We start from the raw sequence: 22,533 nt of genomic DNA, 5'->3' as shown, positions 1-22,533 counted from the left end.
TTCATTAGCAATGAAGAACATGTGATGTCACCACATTTCCTATCACAAGACTAAGAGCCTATTCTTCTGCTTACATTGATGTCCTGAGTAATGTTAAGTTAAGCGATTGGATCGATAGAGTAAGAAATAAAAGGTCGGACATTTTTTCAACAAGACTCTGCACCATCACATAAGACACAACGCAGTCAAGAATGGTTAGCAGAACATTTTCATGATCACATTACTCTTAACTTGTGGCCTTCAAGCTCTGCAGAATGAGCTAAATTGTAAACTATCACAGTGTCGCTGAAGCCACAACTGGAAAGACTATCCATAAGAATCTTCGATACAAGTCTTAAATGATGACGAGCGGCCATTTTATGTCCGAGACCACTAAAGATAATCATTTAGTGAAATCCAATAGACTTGTAAACAAACTGAAACATCCTGCTGAAAAAGACACGCTTAAGTTTTTTTTTTTTCAGAAAAAGAACTTTGATCAATTTGTGGCCTCCAAGCTCTCCAGATCTTCATCAGTTGTATTATTACGTGTCGAGCTTTGTGAGAGAGATTTTAATAGACATCGTCACAATAGCAATCATTCATTGAAAGCATCCATAGTCAGAATAATGAACAGCATCGATAAGGGCCATCTTATACACGTCTGCCAAAAGGTTTAAGTCTCAAATAGAAACTGTCATTGAAGCGGAGGGAGATTTCATTGAAATAAGAATGTCGCTTATGTACTGATGTCGTTTTATTTACTTATAGATGTTCGTATTTTTATTACTCTTAAAAATGTAATAAATGTTCTCAAACACCGCACACACCCTATATATATATATATATATATATATATATATATATATATATATATATATATATATATATAGTACTCATTTCAAAAGTAAAAAAAAAATGACAGTAGTTTAAGAGTTTATCGGTTAAACATTTTCACACATACGCAGACACAGACATACATACATGCATCTACTGTTTTATTTATATAGATTATTTATACTGTAATATTTTGTATTTTTATTTCTATAAAGTATGGTATGTGTTAATGCTGGGCTGATTGAACGTAATTGAGAATTGAAAATATCAGAACTTTTTAGGGTATTGGGATTGATATCGAAATCAAAAGTAATAGACTTTGTTTTTTAATAAAAATGCTCTTTTTTTTTTAAAATACCTTTTTTATTTGTTTGCTTTTATTTAAAACTTAATTTTGAATGTCAGTGCTAATGACAAAATGATAAATATTACTTTTTGATTCTAAACTATCGGTAAAACTAAAGCCAATAACGTGTATTCTTATGTTTGCGAAAATATATGCACATATTACATAATAGGTACGTGCAAAATGAATAGCAGATGCCCAAAATATATCAACATTTTGACTCTACGTTTTACTTAAAATTTCACCAAAGAATAGGAAATTAACCATTTCAATGAAATGTTCAGTGTTTATCAAATAATAATCACGAAATCTAATGAACCCATTATTTTTATTCGAATCTTAGTGGACGTGTACTTTGCTTAAACAAAGAACACCTTTACTAAAGTTATGATTTTCAGTGGTAAAAAAATGAATGAAGTTATTTTATTTTTTTTAATGAAAATAAAACATCGTAAATTGTAACAAAAAAAAAAATGATATTTTCTCAGGAACATTAACGAAAAAAAAGCTCCTAAAGTCCGCATTAATGAATTCGATATAACTCGAAGAAAAATTAATTTCTCAAACTACCGATATTATTATTGAATTAAGCATTGCTTATTAAATATTTTCACATAATAAATTATAATTGTGGAAAATGTTCCTACTTTTTTTTCTTTTAGATTACATGTTTAGCACAATTTTTATATGTAAGATTCTAATATTTCCTTGGTTCAATGAATGTGTCACTTTCGGCGTAGCATAATTTTATATAATCTTCAAAAATAGTTTTGTTTAAAAAAATTAAAAGCAGGAACACAAAAAAATAATTAAATTAAAAAATGGTAAAAATTATACAAACATTCACGATAGGAATGTACGGCTGCACGGCTGCACGGCTGCAGAAAAAAGCTCCCACTAACTATCTGACGTAATTTTCAGACAGCCTTTTGACTTTCTGACATTTTGAGCTTCTCTAGAATCCATACTTAGACGACTTCGTTTTATTTTGGTTTGTGCGAAGCCAGAATCTCTCGCTTTTGGTGTCTCGACCCAAGGGGAAAACAAATACACACATATCTAAGAAAATCGCTAAAACCTAAGAGGAATACCTCCAGTTCGTAGCGGAATGAGACCGTAAATGGATGGTATAAGCTTCTTTCCTTTAATAATTACAAGAAAATTTTTCAACCACCGATTGCCATGCCTAATGGTACATGATGTTAAAGTACTCCGTTCCAGCTTCTCCGATTGACATTCACAGACAACATGACTTGGAACAAATATATTGAGGACATTGCCAAGGCTGTTGCAAAGAATGTGGGCTTTCTTTGTCGTTCTTGAACAAACATTCACACCTGAGATTATTCAGCAAATCTACAAAGCCACTATTTGCCCATGCATGGAATATTGTTGTCACATCTGGGCTGGTGCGTCTGCCACTAGTCTCTCGCTCTTGGACAGGGTTAAAAAAAAAGAATCGCCAACCCGCACTTGTAACCAAAATCCAACGTCTGTCCCATCACCGAAATGTGACACCTTTATGCCTTTTTTACAAGTATTTTAATGGGATGTGCTCTGACGAACTCAAAACACTTATACTCCCTCGATGTAAATACCCTCGACTAACCCGACAAGCAGCAAAATTCCACCCCTACACTGTAGAGCTCTCTAAATGCTTGAAAAGCCTTCTATTCAAATGGTTTCTTCCTTTGAACTGTAACACTTTGGAATTCCCCCCCGGCTCCCTGCTTTCTCCACTGTACTGACATGCAAAGGTTCAAGTATAATGTGAACATACACCTCGCTGCTCAACTACTTTGACTGTTTCCCTATAAAATTTGATCCTAAATAATAGCTCCTTGTGTTAAAATGACAATGTGCCTTGTTTGGGGCGACAATAAGCATCCAATATTAATATAAATCGTTTTTCTTATTTTTCTCTTTTTCAAGTTTTTAAATTTTCTAATGATTTTTGTAAAAAAAAATCTCTCTTACATTGTCGATAGTCTGACTATTCGGCCGATCTTATTTGCTCGAACCTAAGGTGTGACGTCATTTTTAAATAACTATACCTTCTGTTTACAAAGGTCACGGTAGAAGTCTGTTGGCTATGACCGAGTTAAAAATCCTAAGTAATTCGCGATTGTGATTTTTAGCATCGCCCGTACTGAGGACTGACCCTTCAATCTTCAGAAGAGTGTAATTTGCAAATGAATTACCAAGCACTACGCCGCTATTGTCCATCGCGTAGTGGATATTATTATTAAAATATTTAAAAATTAAAATAGTTAATCCTTCAAAATGTTTGGCTTTCATTTTTAATTTCTTTTTAATAATTTTGGTGGTTTAATTTATGCAGCAAGAAAGGAATTGAAATTGGTTTTTATCTTCTGTTTTATTTTTCTTGTGTGTGCATCCGTATGTTTGTGTGTTTGTGTATTTTTTTTTCAAACAAATTTTTAAATATTTTTTGGTTAATAGAAAAGTAATTGAAACGTATATATAAAATAATTGCTTGTTTTTTTTTAATTTAAATGTCAAATTATAACTTCATTTTTGTGATGTGTGAATCTCAATCTAAAGCGGATTCCGCCATGTGAAATTATTGAAATATGAATAAATTAAAAAATAAATAAAAAAAGCAAAAAAACAATAAACAAAACAAACAAACAATTAAAACGAAAATCTGGAAACTTTTGTTAATATTTGAAATTACTCATACCTAGAATTTATGTTTTTTTTTCAATAAGAAGAGAAAGAGGGAGACAAAGAAGACGTGAGAGAGTGAAGGAGAAGGAATAAGAAAAAGAGAAAAGGAAAGAATAAAAAAAAAAGAGAAATAGAATGAAAAAAGAAGAATGAAAAAGAAAGTGAGAGTGAAAGCGAGAGAAAAATGGGAAATAAGCGAGAGAGAAGGACAAAAAGAGAGAAAAGGGGAGAAAAAGAGAAATAAAGAGAGAGAAGAGAAAGAAAGAGAGAGAGTGAAAAAAGAGGGAGGAGAAAAAAGGAGAAAGATAGAGGAAAAAAAGGAAAGAAAGAAAGAGGGAAAAAGAGAAAGAAAGCGTGAAAGAGAGAGAGAGAAATAAAAAAAAAAGTCAGAGGGGAAAGAGAAAGAGAAAAAAGAAAGAGAAAGAGAAAAAAGAAAGAGAGAGAGAGAAAGAAAGAGAGAAAGAGAGAGAAAGAAAGAGAAAAAGAAAGAGAGAGATAGAAAGAAAGAGAGAAAGAGAAAAAGAAAGAGAGAGAGAGAAAGAAAAAGAAAGAGGGAAAAAGAAATAGCGGTAAAAGAAAGAGAGAAGAAAGAAAGCTAAGATGAAATGAAGAAATAAGAGTGCTTAAAAAGAAAGAACCATATTTAAAGGAATTTAGTGATTTAATGAAGCATCAAACAATTTGGGTCATTTGAGATGAAAACCCAGAAAAATCGATGCTTGTTATTTTCCAGGGACTTCAAAACCGCAACAAAAGCATATTAACATTGATTTGATAGGTTGGGAAAGAAAAGGTAAAGAAATGAAAAATCATAGCTGCGAGAATTATCTTGTCATTTACAGTCAAAGAATCAAATATGGCTGCTTTGTTTTATAGCATATCAACCCTTTTGTTTTAAGGTTATTTAATGCCGAATCCAATCATTTTTGTAAAATATGAGTGGGAGAATTATCTTGGAATTTTAGTCAAAGATTCAGATATGCCTTATTTTATAGTATATCAACCCTTTTTGAAGTTATATCGTGTCGAACTTAGTCGTTTTGATAAAAAAAAATGTTCATATCTTAAAATACTGGAATTATGTTTAGCATACGAATTGTTTGAAGATTAATTTGTTTACATCCATCATCCGCATCAGTGCGGCAGATGGATGTGGATTCAGTACGGCACAAAGTTAAATAGAGCATTGGAAAAATGTTGTGAGCTCTTGCTTCTGTTAGGATCGTGAGTTATTTCCCTTTAGGCAAGTTGTATAGCAGCATCATGATATATAGCAGTGAATGGCCATCATCAAACTTGATTGCAGCACAATGGCACTCCCATGATTAGATGAATCTGCAATGTAAAATATGACCAAACTCTACGGATCAAGTCAGAAAATTTGCCGAAGCCACTACATTTTCCCAGCATCCCCTTTTTCTTTTACATACGAGTAACCAATTATCAAGGGCAGGAGGCCACTTGAGTATAAGGGTTAATGAGTGTGCAGTAGTCAATGGGATGATATCGTAGTAATCGTTAGTTGTGGAAATTTGGTAAATTGCATTACTGAAGGGGACGATTCATCAAGAATTTGTTTACGTTGGACTTGAAGATGATCAAATTGTAGTCAGCTGGAAAGCATGGAAACAGAAGAGAGTTCCACAGGCGTGAAGAAAGAAACTTTGTTCATGGAATCTACGTTTAGGTTTAGGCACAGATAAAGAGTGTGGGGAAATTATTGATAGTGTTTTTGGCTAGACGAGTGTTTTTCGTGAATGTTTGGCGAGGAGGGACCGTAGATGGAGCTCAGACGAACACTTGCCATGAAAATAACGATAAAGAAGAGACAGGCTCGCAACGTCTGTTCTGTGGGAAAGAGTTTGCAAGGAAGAGAAAAGGGCACCCCCCCGACTAGGCCACGAAGTCTATTTTAAACTCTGCCAAGACAGAATAAGGCTTTTCTAGCAGCTCCTGCCCAGATGTGGCAACAGTACTTCATCACTGGACCTTTATCCTAAAGACGAATCGTTTACAATTATGTGGCCATGTGGAGCGTTCATCCTACTTGATAAACCGTTGCAAAAGCATAGATTTGGCTGACCAAGGAGAACTTGGACGTAAATGATTATACAAAATCGATCAGAGTTAAAATTGGAGGCAGTTGAGCCGCTGAACCGTGAGAAGTGGAGAGTTACCTTGTATAGCATCAGTAGACGTCCGCTTTCTGTACGAGTGAAAAGTGATGACGAAGAAGAAAAGAGAAAAAAACAAAAGAAGAAGAAGATTCTATTTGATCTGTTGTAGAAGAAAATGTAAAGAATATTATAACTCATCTCCGAGAGAAGTATGTTCTCATTTACAGTCAAAGAATTTTCCTCAGTTACCTTTCATTGAGATGTGCGTATATTTATATAACTAGAGCTTCTTTCAACATGTTCATTAACGCCTCAGCCGGTCACAACGCAGTGCTGACTCTAATCTAGACACTTTCAGTTTCGAATACATGGATTCAGAACAAACTCATCAAGCTGCCCACTATAAACCCACTGAGCCATAGCTATGTCATTTCTCTGTATTCTCAGAAAAAAATCAAGCTAGTGGGAGCCAGAATTCACATGGCACTATGGACATAGTTGTTGTAAAGTTGACCTCCACCCAAAGATACAACTAATTTCGTAAATGTAAGTGAAGTAATTGTGGCCGAGGAATAAGAAACCGCCCAAAAGGGAATGTTTAAAAACGCGCCTTTATATAAAGTGTAGCAACAAAAGAGATTGAGATTTTGAAGGAAAAATCTTAGAGAAAAATAAATAAAATATAATAAAAAAAATTATTTCGTTATATTTTTCATTAAGTGAAAATATTTTTATATGAATCTGGAGGTGATCCCTTATCCATTATTTGTTTATGTATGATGTTTGGTAAACTTAAGGTTTAGCGGGCGGGTATATCGTGGGGCCCTAGACTCTTAGCAATAAAAAGCAAGCACATGCCAACCATTTTATTTATACATTTTATGTTCTTGGCTATTATTGATGTTGGCCAGAGTAATTACATGCGAAATAATATAAAAAAGAAAAGCAATACCAGAAAACATAAAAACGCACATAAAGAAGGACTCATGACCTAATAGACAAAGTATTTCGTATAGTTCAGTTTTATGTTGTGCTCTTCTCGAGATTGAAGACTCAATCCTCAGTACGCTCCAAATATAATTGCAAGTTATATAGGATTTCTACCTACTCGTGGCTGGTGGAATGAGAGCATGCTATGGATTAAATAAAGGGTTCCATTCAAAGTTCGGTGCAGATATCCGAGTTTGGTAGAAACATTCCTGAGTTCGACAAAATACACTTGCAGAAGTTTAGAGGTTACATCGACCAAAACGTTGTGAAAATAACACTCAAGATGAGAATAGTAATCCGGAGAATCCGGATATCACCAATAATCATTCCTCATCAAAAAAAAAAAAAAAAAAAATCAGAAACATATATTCTTTTAGTTAGGAGCAAAGTGTAGTATCTGTCCTGATACTACATGCAATCTTTTCTGTCTTCAGTCAGTGAAAAGGAAATTCTAATTAAGAGTGACCCATTTTGGGGAGAGTTAAATTTTTACCACCTTATAAAACGACTCAACCCTCGTGGGGAGGCAGTTAAATAGGAAAACAGGATCGGAGCATCTTGTGTTGCTTAGAGATTCTTGACCGGAAGATACCAGTGGAAGATTCCTTCTCGATAACCAATCCGGCAAAAACTGGTGTTATATTGTCGTCTCTATATTTTATAGACGCACTGTTACAAAATGCGCGCCATAGAATGTACAATCTCATGACCGTGGTTTTTGTAATAAAAAAAAAACAACTTGCTAAATCCACAAAGTTTTATTTATTTTACAGTGAAATATGACAAGAGATAGATGGGTCGGTATGGTGGTAGTGGTGTATGGTCGGTCGGACGACGGCAGAAGTATGTCGCTTCTCTCTTTTCTCTCTGTCTGTTTCTTTTTGTTTTGACTTATATTTATATTTAAATACATTTTACTTCGAATTACTGTCCATTTATTTTTACATTCTTTTTCTGTTGTACTTAGCTTTGTCCTTTTAGCAATCCCAATCAAAAGTCAAATATTTCTCTCATCGTTTCTGATCTCGACTCTTCGGTCGGAGTGTAAGGTAGCAATCTGATTTACATACTTACAGTTAGTTTGTCCGTCACCCGTACAAGTACAACACTGGGCCATTTTGTTGGTCTATTATTTGTTGGACTGAGGTATATATATATATATATATATATATATATATATATATATATATATATATATATATATATATATATATATATGTGTGTGTGTGTGTGTGTGTGTGTGTTTTATTTTTATTACCGTATCTTTCTGTTAAGTTACATTATTGTTTCAGCTACTCGGCCGTTTTTTTCTTGGCCGTCTGTAGCTTCCTCAGACTTTTACAGAAACGTTTTTCTGTAAAAGTCTGAGGAAGCTACAGACGGCCAAAAAAAACGGCCGTCTAGCTGAAACAATAATGTAACTTAACAAAAAGATACGGTAATAAAAAATAAAACGCATATTCGCTCTACAACCGTATTGAGCACTTTCTTTAGTTTTTATTAATTACCATCTCCACTATATATATATATATATATATATATATATATATGTATATATATATATATATATATATATATATATATATATATATATATATATACGTATGCATATATATATATACATTTTCGTAATAAAATATTAAAAATAATTCGTTTTTCTAAATAAAAAAAATTCTACACAATGTATTCAAATCATTTCAAACTTGAATATTTTAAATTATCTCAGCAAATATTTCCAGTTTAAATAACATAACATTTTAACGATATCAATTTCCGAAACAACAACAACAGCAACAACAACAACAACAATAAAAGCTGATAAAAATTTTCCGAAAAATAAATGAAGAAAAAAAATATCAATTTAACAATTATCATTTCGTAAGAACTCTACAAAAAAACAAAAAAACAAAAAAAAAAACAGTTATGAAAAATTGACTCTATGGCAAATTAAAAAGCATTGCATGAATATTTGTGAAGAAAAAACAACAAACCAACGTCCTGAAATTATTTTTATTTCGGTTGAATAAAAATCTCTGCCTCATGGAGGGGAAAGAGGGGTAAATAAATATTTATTTATGTTTATTAAATGCTGGTCTGCTTCTTCTTCTTCTTCTTCTTCTTCTTCTTCTTCTTCTTCTTCTTATTATTATTATTATTATGATTATGATTATGATTATGATTATGATTATTATTATTATTATTATTATTATTATTTGATTTATTATTTTTTATTATTATTAAAAAAAAATTGCGTTTCTGAATTTTATTCTTTGAATATTGAACCAAACAATTAAAAATGGCGTCTGTAGAACATGCCTGGAGCTTTTAAGCCTGTAGTAAAATAAAGAATTCAGTGAAGTTGGAAAAATTATCGCTGAAGAAATATCTTTATTATTTCATCTCATTATTTGACCGCAGCCAGAGAGTGGAAAAGATATTGTTTGTTTTCAACTGAAATGCAAATGAAATAAAAAGGTTACACAATGTTACACATGATTCAAAAATGTCTATGATAACTAAACATTCCTTCGTCTTTATTTTCAAATTTCTTATGATTTTGTTCAAACTGGGGGTGGGTCATCCCACCAGATACCTGACATTTACCGCTATCTCACACATTCCAACCGAGCGACATTTTAAAGATATTAACTGCCCCTTTAAATGTGATTGTTTGCATTTCTCTTGCACTAGGTACACCGGTTATATTTAATTTTTTTTTCTGAGTCCATTTGCGTCTATATTTATTAGAATTATGGAGATCTTCCTAAGATTCCAGTTTCTTTTTATGTCGTACATAATCCTTTAATATTTCATGATCTTTTCCCTCTCGTCTCTATTTAATCCAGCATCACTGGGGGCAATAACTTCTACTAAGGTTGCTTCTTTCTGTTTCTTGTCCTATATCACTATGCCGTAGCTGAAGGCGTTGTATAGTCATAGTGGATAGTGTATGACTTATTACCGACTGTTCTTTCTGGTAAACATGTTTCCAGGACTTGATGCTATATTCGATATTCAACTTTTTACAGATAGTCCAGTGGAGATATTTACATATTCCATAGTGTCGTCTCGTATAGTACTCGTGCTACAATATTAGGCTGTCTGAAGATATTGGCTTCCCGAGACGAAATGCACCTAACATTGATGCCTTTTTGTTTTTCTACTTCCGTTTGCAAAGCTTAATTATGTTCTGCAAAACCAAAAACAAAAACAACAATTTATCTACCCCCCTTTCCTTCTTCCCATTTCCCCTTTCTCTTTCTATCTCCCCAACTTCCTGATTGGTTTCCTAACTTAAAATGTACCAAACATTAATATTGTAACCCTTTTCCCTCTAACATTGCAAAACTAATTCATGTTCTGCAGAGCAGTGGGAGGGGGGACGATAAAATCCACTATAGAACAACCAAACCAAACCTTAAAAACTAGTGATTGAACATAAAAAAGGCTTTGTGCTCTTCCCAAAACATTATTCATGAAAGATTACAGAATCTCTGAGTTGCGATTTAGCTCCTTTAATTCGTTACTGATGTTTTCCTTCAATTCTTGCAGGGTTTGGGGTTTGTTAACATAGACTCTTTCTTTAAGATATCCCCAAAAGAAAAAGTCGGGTCTAGTCAAGTCTGGGGAACGTGGTGGCCATTTGATATTGCCATAGCGAGAGATAATATTCCCCCCCCCTGATTTTGGTCAAACAATTTCACAACTCGCGTACGTTGTTCAGTGCTATACTTATCAATAATTCATTTCCAATATATTATCTGTAAAATATCTGAAAGAGAGAAAAAAAATTATTAATTGTAAAATAACAAAGATTTTCAACCCTTCAGTTATTTTTTGGACACCCTGGATATGAATCATCGGCCGTAAAATAGACACCCAGAAGAAGTCACGAAATAAAGACGAAACGTTGATGAACACATAATGCGGTTTGTTTCTGTTTATTTCTCTATTTTGTCGGAATACTATTTCCATTATTTTCATATATATATATATATATATATATATATATATATATATATATATATAATTTTCTACAACCTTTTATAACCTTCTACAAAACGACTGTTTTTGTTTTTGGCTTTGCATAACATGATTGAGTTTTGCAAAGAGAAATGAAAAAATAGCAATAAACATCGATGTTTCGTGCATTTTCTTTGCTTAAAATTCAGTATTTTCAAACAGTCTGATTTAATAGCATCAGAGTAGTCTGAATAATAGTGCAAATAATATGCTTATAATTGTTAGAGAGTGGCCGGGCAAAAGCAGTAAATTATCTGTTATCTGTCTATCTATCTGTTTATCTCATTTTCTATCGAGCTATATATCTGTCTATATAAATATCTACCTATCTAGAGTTGAGTGGAAAACAGAGACTGGAATCGCCATGTTTGACAAACTGTGACCTGGTAAAGTATTCGAACAGGTGACCGGGCGTGACGTGTCGCATGTCACGTGTTCCGGTTTGTGCTAGCATCGTTGAGTTGGATTGGAGACGTTAAATGAACAAGATGGGCTAAAATGGGTCTCCTCATGAGGAGGGGGAGAAGTCTCAGGGTAGAGACGTAGAGGACCACCCCAATCCAAGATTGTCAATCACTCCTCTGCTACGACAAATACCTGGGAGTGAAAAAAATACATAAAACCTCATATCGTTCTGAGTCCTGTTTTGAGCGTCTTTGTTACAACAGCTTTCAGCTCACCTAAAGATGCAGAGCCGAAAGACAGAGGAAGCCAACAGCAGTTATATATTATAGGTCATGTATTATGTGTTGTGACATACACGCATCAACACCTAGATGATATAAATCAGTATGACGATGGGTGGAGCTTGGCTGATAGTGCGGGTTCTGTTAGATTAGAGACTCTTTTTTGGGCGCTGTGTAAGAGAGAGAGAGAGATATATAGATAGATAGGGAGTAAGAAAGAGAGCGAGAGAGATAGAGAGGGAGAGAGACTAATAGTTGATACACAAGCTCAGGTAGAGCAACAATATTTTAATATGAACAGGTGAACAAGTAAAGAACAGACAATCTTTATTACTCTGAAGAGATACCAGCATTAAAACTATTATCGAAACATTTCCATATGTCTGCAGCTATCGCTATGTTCGGGCAATTTCATTACAATGGTTCTGCTTCGACTTGTATATTTGTTCGTATTTGAGTATGTAGTAGACTTTAGCGTGTTTTTCAATCCTGTTTCTATGCAAACACATAAACTAGTTTTAAACCGTTATTCTCTTCTTAGTTGTTTCTATACAGATAAATGTTAAGTTCGCATTTGTAAATATTTTGTGTGTGAAAACAGAGACGAAATGAGATGAAATATGCGCGCGTTTTATTGGCATGTTCGATATGTTAGTGACGTGGACATTAATTTTATATGAATACAAGAAAACCAGTGGGTAAAAATATCCGATGTATTGTTTGTATTTGTGCTTGTGTGTATATATATATATATATATATATATATATATATATATATATATATATATGCATATATATATATATATGTATACACGCACGCACGCACGTACACACACACACACGCACACACACGCACCCCCCCACATATATATATATATACATATATATATATATATATATACATGAGCAGCTGTATGTACCGGCATTTTCCGGGTTGAAACATATGTTCAGGTAGACTGCTTCGAGAAAAATTTATATATATCTATAATATAAAACTGAACGTATGTGTGTGTGTGTGTGTGTGTGTGTGTATGCCTGGTCACGAATTGACTATTATAGATAACTGATCGCATATAATAATGTTATAATGATGTATCGAGACACAGGAATGGTTCATTAAAATTGTGGGGTCTGCGTTCGTGCCTGGTCCACAAAGTATGGAAATAAACAATTAAAAAATGAAAAAAAAAAAGGATTTCTGATATAGATATACATAATAATACTTTGATAAGTATGTTTCAACTTAAATAGGGATGGTATAATAAAATTGTGGGGTCTGCGTTCGCGCCTGGCCTCCATAGAATGGAAATAGGCACAAACTTTAATAAAGACTTTTCATATCTATCTGCGTAAGTATACTTTGATAATTATGTTTCAGTTTGAAGAAATATGGTAAAATAAAATTATGGGGTGTCACGAAGTTTAAAATGTTTTTTAATATAGATCCACAGAATATTGTGATAAGTGTTTCATTGTGAACATGTATGGTATAATAAATTATGGGGTTTATCTATTTTATTTTTACTTTCATCATATTTTGCTTTGGTTTTGATACCCCCAAATTTGAAGCTATCTCTTTACAACCCTACCTTTTCATAACCTATCATACTTTCATAAATCAGAGTCCATTTTCTGTAGGCTGTTTTTGAACCCAGTCAACGACGGGTACTTTTGCTAGTATATTTATACATATATATATATAAAATTTATTTATTTATATGTTTATTTATTATAAAATATATTTTATATATATATATATTTATTATAATATATATATAATTAATTTATATAATTAATATATATATATATATATATATATTAAGCTATAAAATATATATGGCGATTAAGCTACACTGAATATTCCGCGTTTCATCAACTCTAGGACTCTTCAGGTTTATGCGCATAAGCCTGAAGAGTCCTCGAGTGGATGAAACGCGGAATATTCAGTGTAGCTTAATCGCTATATATATTTTATAACTTACTAACTAGCTCTACCTACGTATTGAGAACTTTTGAAGTAAATACTTAAAGTTTACACATAAATTTATACTTTCGTATATTAATTCATGTGAATAAATTAAGTATATATATATATATATATATATATATATATATATATACATATATATACATATATATATAGCCACGTTTATATTTTGATATTATATAAGATTTAAAAAAAATTATAAGATTCTTTTGCAGTTTTACATTCTCAAGCAAACTTAGAAGAAGTCATTCTTTATGGTGAAGGGAGGCTTTGTTTACTCTGCGCGGATGAAACTCTTCCAAAAACATTTTGCTTGTGGATGGTAATAATGCGTTTATAAATAATAACATTCTTCGTTACAGTGACGTGCAGATTTTATGGGCATGCTCGATGGGTTAGCGATGTGGACATGTGATTTTTATATGAATAGAAGAAAATCACTGGGCAAAAATAAACGATATGCGTGTTTATGTTACAAAGTGTGTGATCAATGTTTAGAATTTACAATTCAAATATAATTTCGGGCGTATTCCTCCCCGCGACTCGCGCGTGTATGACGTAATGTAGAGGTTCAATTATCACAAATTTACGCATTAAATTGGGCTATATTTCGGCAGTAACGCGTCTAATGTTGTCTTCCAAGTGGTCTATTGTGTCTGGCTTATCAGCGTCCAAGTGGTCTATTGTGTCTGGCTTATCAACGTTTACATATTCCAAAGAAAATGACCTTATGAGGTTAAATCGCACGAACGACGTGGCTAGTTGACATGCCTATTTTCGTGAAATTATTCGTCCATCAAATGTTTCTCTCAGTAACTCGATCAAATCACGCGCTGTGTGGCATGTGGCTCCGTCCTGCTATAACCACTAGATGAATTGTAAAACCAAGCTGAACTAAAAAAAAGCCGATAGTTGCCAAATCTGCAATTAAATAAAATAGATTTCAATTTAAAGTTGGCTGCCTCTAAAGCACATTCTTTTTCAGAGTGATTATACGCGAATAATGAACATATTCTGTTAAAGAATTGCCAGTAACTGTTAATGAGATTATATTTACTGGTTGGTTGGTTGTTTTTGTTTTACGGCATCTCAACCCTTTTCAGGTTATTTAATGCCGAATCCAGTGATTCTGAAGAAAAACTTGTTAATAGAATATATATATATATTTTTTTTTTAGTCGGTTTCTATGTAACCCATAGTTGGGAACCTAATAGGTACTACCACTCCGGGTCAGAGTGAACCTGGGAGCAATGGTAATTAAAGGGTGGCTTCACACTCCCCAAAGCCCGCAAGCTAGAGGCCTCACCATCGGATATAGTTTAAGGTCATATCCAGGACCGAGATTATATTTGCAACATTATATGGAAAAAAAAACAAGACGGAAATCATGAATTGCTAGCCAGTCAACAGCATTCTTGCTATTCAAGGGAAATATACATTCACGTGCGTAATATCCCGGTCAGGGAAGATAACAACGTTAGAAAAAAGGAAGCAATTAAAACTATTTGATTTTTAGCATTCATTGCGATTCAGTCACTGAAGATCTATTGTGAAGAAGAGGAAAACTAAGTGTTACACGATCTTCAACTCTCGCCAAAATAGAAGGAGAAGGGCAGACAGAGAAGGGGCGAAGGACAACATTCATGACTGGATATGGCTATCTATATACACATACATACATACATACATATATACATACATACATACATATATATTTACTATCCTGTACTTTAAGAACCCAAAATCTATTAAACTGTAGAAGAGAAATAGCAAATAACTGTGTTCACAAAATAAAATTTACTCTAGGATAGCGATACAAAATAGTTTTAAAACTAACAAAAACAATAAAAAATAAACAAATAAATAAATTAAATAAACATGATTATACATAAACGATCACACATATATGTATGTATATATATATATGTATATATATGTGCATATATGTATGTACACATATATATTTTTATACATAAAAAAAAGAAAATGTCTGCCTTAAACCACTAAACTAGTTTTAAAACATATCCTTTGTTCGATAAAATGCATGCCATTGGCAGATAGGAAGGGACGCTGTGGATACTAGAAAGCTGATTGGCTAACTAAAATCCTCAACAGAAGAGGACCATATAAAAACGATAAACAACCACAGAATTCGCGCATAAGCCTGACGAATCCTAGCGTGGATGAAACGCCGAATATTCAGTGTAGCTTAATCGCCATATATATTTTATAAATTACTATATTTATATATATATATATATATATATATATATATATATATATATATATATATATATATATACGCCCGCACACGCGCGCGCGAGCACACACACACACACACACACACACACACACATATATATATAGAAACATATTCATCAGCAGCTGTATCTACCGGCGTTTTCCTGGCTAAAACATATGTACAGTAGACTGTCCCGAGAAAAAAATATATATATAAAAATAAAGCCACATTTATATTTTGTTTTTAAATAGGATTTTTCAAAATTTCTAACAGTTTAACAAAGAAAAGGTTGAGAGAAGAACATTCCTGATTGGCTAGGGCTAGCTCTGTATAAAGCCCCCAAGAAGGCAGAAAATCTAAAGGAAACTGATTGCCAGGCCATTTTTTAGGCCTGCAATGGTGAGTCAAGCAAACCAACGGATGCTGTTGCTGCATGATGATGATGATGATGATGATGATGATTTGATTACTAAGCTCTTCAACAGAATTGAACCAAAATTAGCATATTTTTCAATTTTATGTGATAAACACGCAACACAGTAAATGATTATTATTTTTGTCATGAGTTTAGACTCAAAGTCAGGTGTAGTTTAGATGAATATGCTTGCGTGGAATGTACTAGATTCGAACTTGGTACTCCCAGGTTTCCACTCTGTGTCGTTAACTACTTATCACTGTAGTAATGGGCTAACATAGGAACAAAACGGGTTCTTCTTTTTAACGGGGTCTATAGTTATTTTTAGGGGAAAGGGTGTCTGTAGTCATATAGATAGTTATGCACCAAGAGGATGCATGTAATTGCAGCCAAACTTTGCTTGCAAGAGCAGAATTGTTAAGTAATTCTGGGTACGTTAGCTAGTAATCATGATCATAGACAAATGTTCTTATGTAAACATGAAGTAAAAGTCACCGGGAGTCAGCTGTTATTATCTATATATCAATAGGATAGCGTGTCTGTTATTTATTTTATGTGCCACATTTACATCCGAGTGACTGACATTTAACTGTTCGATTTCTTGTAATAAATTATTTTACTAAGAATTCTCCATGGGTTCTGGTTTTGGTTTCGATTTTAGCTGATGGCATTCCAGTAATCTATTTTTTTTTTATAAATAATTTTATTCATAAATTCTTCATAAGTTTTGGTTTCGGTTTAGAAGGATTATGCAGTGCATAATATTTGTAGATAGATAACTCTTTTCATAGATGAAATTTTTGCTTTAACTTAATCTTGAATGTATATAGGAAACGGATTGCAACGATTTTACTCTCTGGACAGTTTGTCTTTCGTGTTTTGGTTATTTTGTTTGAAATTTCTCTCTTTTTTTGCCTCATTTTCTTAGGCAGAAATATAGTTCAATGTTACATTATTAATGACTAGCAGGACCCGGTAATCGGCGTTACCCGGTGAAAGGCTGCCTTTATCCTCGCAAAAAAAAAGTAAACTACGGTTGTTGTTGGTGGCCACTGCCGTCCCTGAACAATTGCGGACACTCGTGACCGAAATTTAATAATCTGGATTTCACTGCAGTTACTATTTGAATATAAGGAAAGGGAATGCGTAAATAAGTATTAATTGATAAAATTACGAAAAAATGGTCCATTAGAATAATAATAGAAAGTAAAAGCAAAAGTTTTAGATTCACTCTTTAGAGTGATCAAAATCAGTGGTAGCAGTCCTAGCCGTTTCCGATTGTTGTTCCAGTGTTCCTCTTCTTTTCAACTCTACCATGAATAATAGTATTAATTTAATTTCCAGTTTGATGTTATCTTATATTAACGTAAAAAAAAAACAAAAAACAAACAAACAAACAAAAACAATTACTTTTTTCACTTCACTTCTTTGAGTATTTTCATGTAAAGAACGGCGTTTGGAATAGACATCCCAAACTCCCCATGGTAAGAACGGCTTTCAAAATAGGCACCCCCAACATCCCCATACTTAGAATGGCTGTCGGAGTAAACAACACCTTTTTATTGGGGAGGATAAGGCAAATTATTTTTACCAAATTTTACGTCATAATCGTTTTTGACCCTTGTTTTGGGGATGCTTCAGGATCTGATAAGTTTCCGGGCCTGACCATCACGACTGATCTGAAATGAAGCACATACATCAAATCCGTTGCCAAACTCGCTGGATGACACTCCCACTTCACTAGATATCTCACTGCCTATCCAGTCCTCTATCTGTATAAAGGCCAAGTACGTCCTAGGATGGACTTCTGTTGCCATATCTGGGCAGGAGCTGGTCAGAGCACACAATCCTACCTTTGCAGAGTTCAAGACAAAGTATATATTTTTTCATCTTTTTGACGAATGGCGTAGACCCTAGGATGATTATAAATAATAAATAAATATGGAGGTCTTAGCATTTCTTTTTACTGATGAATACGTTTGGAATGTGCGTTTAATACATGGGGTGTAAAATAAAATAATTAATATTCTAACAATCTTAAGGGTAACACTATAATATTAATTTCAAATAATCACATTTTTATTTTACTTTTTTGCGGGGAGGGCAATTCCGGTAGCCACAAAATTTACAGATGTGTAAAACATATCTTTTACAATCTTCTCATGAGCGTCTACATCTTTTAGTCTCTCCATCTTATTAACTATTACCCTCGAGTAGCTTTTGACCTTGATAAGTGGTCATCCTTTAGTAAAAGAACTATTTAGTAAAATTATTAAACCTGCTTGACTTCTGTTACTAACTCAATCCTTAGTGTTTTATTTGTCTACGAATTTATCTTTTCCCACAGCGAGATGTGACACAAGGGTCGGAAAGTGGGATTGAAGAATCAGAGGAGGAGCATTCTGGCCTGCAAAGACTGCCTGGGCAGCACCGTCAGCATTCCCCGATAGAGGTACCCTAATCGATGAATGATAGACTAATCCCTTTTTAAGCGAGAAGGTAAATCTTGGGTGGGTGGACTTCCTAGAACGGCATAAGAATAGAAACATATTTAAGTCAACAGGGAACGTGTAATTTCAGAAATGGTTTGGAGATCCCTAGGGTCACCAAACACTCCATTTTTTTTTCCGTTTTCTGTTGACCTGGCAAATCTGTCAGTTCCTCATATTTTCTATATTTGCGATGGAACTCTTCACACCATGAAGTCCAGAAACCGAACGACGAAAATGAGTTTGCCATTCACACGGGACTCAAATGATATCTTTTCGCAAGCAATGTAAAATTGGCGCTAAGTTCCATTGGTTCATTTGCAGAATAATCACGAAATGGAGATAACTTTTTTCGAAATCCTATTTTCTATTCTAACCCTTCCTCGATAAATAACGCGTATTTGTCGCGTCGAAAGTGTCGACGTAACTATGGAACTGTTGTAGTTCTGTTTTGTTGTTGTTTTTTTTTTTTAATTTTATTACTTTTAACATCGACACGTGGCCAACTAAAACAGATTATGCATTGAAACAGAGAATGATAAACAGAATTCTTAATCATACGAAAATCGATTTATTACCCAGAGATTGACTTTATGCCTTTACAAATCTAATGGCATAATGCATTAAATAATCAAATATATGAATTACAATATTAGTGAGGTGTAGTTTGCTTGAAGCATTGTGTATGATATATATATATATATACAGAGAGAGAGAGAGAGAGAGAGAGAGAAAGAGAGAGAGAGAGAGAGAGAGAGAGTATTAGAAGACTATCACAATGCCAGAAATGGGAAGTCGTTGGGAAAGGAAGACAAAAACAAGTGGTTTACTATAAACATCTATCTCTCCCTTTCTCTCACTCTTTCTCTATCTACATGCATATATATATATATATATATATATATATATATATATATATATATATTATTATTATTATTATTATTACAGGGTTTCCAAAACTTCAGGACACCACGAAGCCCCTGAGCAGGACAAAGGTATTTCACGGAGCACTAACAAAATTTCTAAAACAAATATTAAAAACATTAATTTCAAATTGTAACACCAACTAATGATTATTTTTTTTTGGACTTAAGGCTTTAGCCAAAGGGAGCAACCGCAGAAGCATTAACAAATTTGCTTCTTTGGGATTTTATGGATCTGAATCATGAAAATATATACAAGGTAAAGAATGCTCATGATGAATGCATATGAGAATGAACTACGAATGATATAGAGTTTGTAATGGTTTTAATTCGTTGAAATTACTTTGAGTTTACACGTTCATGTGAAAATTACTTGCTTTTAGAGGTGATGAAAAACGAAACAACAAATAGAAAGAGTGCAGCAATTATAGCCATTTGATTTTTTAACGCTCGTAGGAATCACTTCGCGATTATATCACTGTTTATTTGTATATATCTAATTAATAATTGAATAATCATGACAAGATATTTATGGAAGGTTAAACTACATACGCGTTTCATCTCCATAGAAAAAACAAATACAAATTTTGAAAGTAAAAACAAATCCGTATAAGTAAAAATAAAAACAACAACAACAAATGTGTGTTTTCAAGGAAAATTAAAAATGTCACCCGAAAAAATTCGAAAATAGTATTTTCAAAATGAAAATTTTGAAATAAACGAAAAAGTCCAAACAAATTAATATCTTAAAAGTAAAAATAAAACGTAAAAACTCAGAAAACTAATTAGTATTTTAAAAGTACGGATTAGAACAGGAATTCGAAATAAAACAGAAAAAAAATAGTATTTTTCAATTTAAAATGTAAATAGAAAAAAAAAAATAGAAATTTGAAAAAAAAAATGTCAGACAAATTTATTGGGTGGATAATTTTTTCCCCGTTACCGTTTGAAAATTATGACAAAACTAATCAATAATATTCAGTAACCATTTTTAAATATTAAGCGCTTCAATATATAACTAAATATTTCAACTAGTGTGTAACTTCCGGCCTTCTCCGTGTGTCGGTTGCAGTAATTCACCTTCCGGAAATGTTGTAAGGAAGCCCAGGGTTTAGTCCCGAGAGACAGACCGTTATCCTCCCACCGTTCATGCTTAGGGATATCTTGGATTTGTCAAGCCTCTGCGTTGACATTGACAATGAGATAAGAAGGCCGTATTGTCCTCGCGGATTATGTAAATAATCGAAGCCAAAATTCCCTGAAGTTTACGGAGCAAGAAAGACCAGGAGACACAATGCCAAGACCTTGAAATGTTAACAAGCAAAAGGAGATACCGTCAACACAAATGTAAATTATAATTCTTCACTTCAGAAATGCAAAGACTGTCACATGTCGGTTTCACCTTTGGAAATAAGCCACAACATATTACTATTTTATTGCTACTCCGTTTAGCATAATAATTTAATATAATAATTTAATATAATAATTTAATATAATAATTTAATAAATATACAAATAACTAGATTTAAAGATGCCATTTATTTATACATGTTTTTTTTTATTCAATATAATTCATAACATTACATCACCATTCAATGAGAAATCAATCCACATTAAAAAATCAAGATAAACCTAGAGAATTATTAATAACAATATTTCTTTAACCCTTAGGCTACGCTGGCTGTTAATTTTTTAACACCTAATTTTCTATTACAAACAACTGCAACAATGCTGTCTTCAAGGACGATGAAATTCTTCTTTGCCCTAACTGAATTAATCAATGAATGAAACCCATGCTTGAAACCATGTTTGAATGTTTGTATTGTTTCGTGAAAAAAAAAACTTTTCAAAGACCCTAGATTTGATTTTATGTGATGGGGAAAAATTTACACCCATCGTAGGCAACGTGTATAAAAATACCATCGTAGGTTAAATATAAACGTCCCCTTCCAACTATAAAATCGCACCCATTAGTAAATAATTTGCTATATCAATCAGAAGATTAGCTAAACCTAATATATATAACAATTTTTATGTGTTATTTTATTTTATTTTATTTTAAGTTCATTTATTTATATATTTTTTTTTTTTTAAACAGTTATGTTCTTATTAGTGTTGGGACGAGTAATCGGAATCGGGAATCGGAAAAATCTGAACAATGTGTGCATATTTTCTGATGTCAAAACGATTCTTTTAATTGCCATTTTTATTTGAATATGTTTAAAGCCAAATCTTCTTTTGCCGGAAATAATTATGAAATAATAAATATTTATTGGTTTTTAACTAATGGTAAAGCCAATATCGGTAGATGATTCCCACAAGTATACTTTTTTTTTGTTTACAAAAACATCTCCAGATTTAGCATGCGTTTTTAAGGTAATCGAAGAAAAATAACAGCTCTATATTTAAATATTTATAGATTTATAAAGAATCGGAATCGGAATCAATAACTGTATCGGAATTGGGAAAAATATTGGAATCGTCTCATTACTAGTTCTTATCTATTTATTTTAACCCTATAAAAACAAACAATAAAAACAAACAAAACCACCTTTAAAAAACAACAATTACCAATAATAAGCAAATAGTTACGTAGGTATGAACATTAAACCAGATTTTAAAGAAGCCTATACAAATATCACATCCGAATTCCAATCTTCAGGTTAATTTAAGTTTTTCCTTTAATATTTTCAATCATGCACTGCGGTAATATCATATTAAGTGCCAAGGAAAATGAAATTCTAAAATCCAAGATTTTCTTGTATTTTCCATAATTAAGTAACTTTAAAGAATAGTATAGATAATTCA

The 22,533-nt window shown here is 32.8% G+C and overlaps 1 protein-coding gene across 1 annotated transcript in view; it reads left to right on the top strand.

Annotated features, from left to right (window-relative positions):
- Positions 1-19,827, top strand: part of LOC145296757 (uncharacterized) — a 485,527-nt gene extending 465,700 nt beyond the window's left edge. Inside the window, exon 2 of the transcript XR_013870021.1 lies at positions 19,751-19,827. The gene's annotated coding sequence lies outside the window, so the exon portion shown is untranslated. The remainder of the gene's footprint in view (positions 1-19,750) is intronic.
- The last annotated feature ends 2,706 nt before the right edge of the window (positions 19,828-22,533 follow it).

This window comes from Euprymna scolopes, chromosome 17, assembly GCF_053919585.1.
Source record: "Euprymna scolopes isolate OS-2025 chromosome 17, ASM5391958v1, whole genome shotgun sequence".
NCBI classification, from domain to species: Eukaryota; Metazoa; Mollusca; class Cephalopoda; order Sepiida; family Sepiolidae; genus Euprymna; species Euprymna scolopes.
Note: the sequence above shows the minus strand (reverse complement) of the source record. Positions and strands in the feature narration are given on the sequence as shown.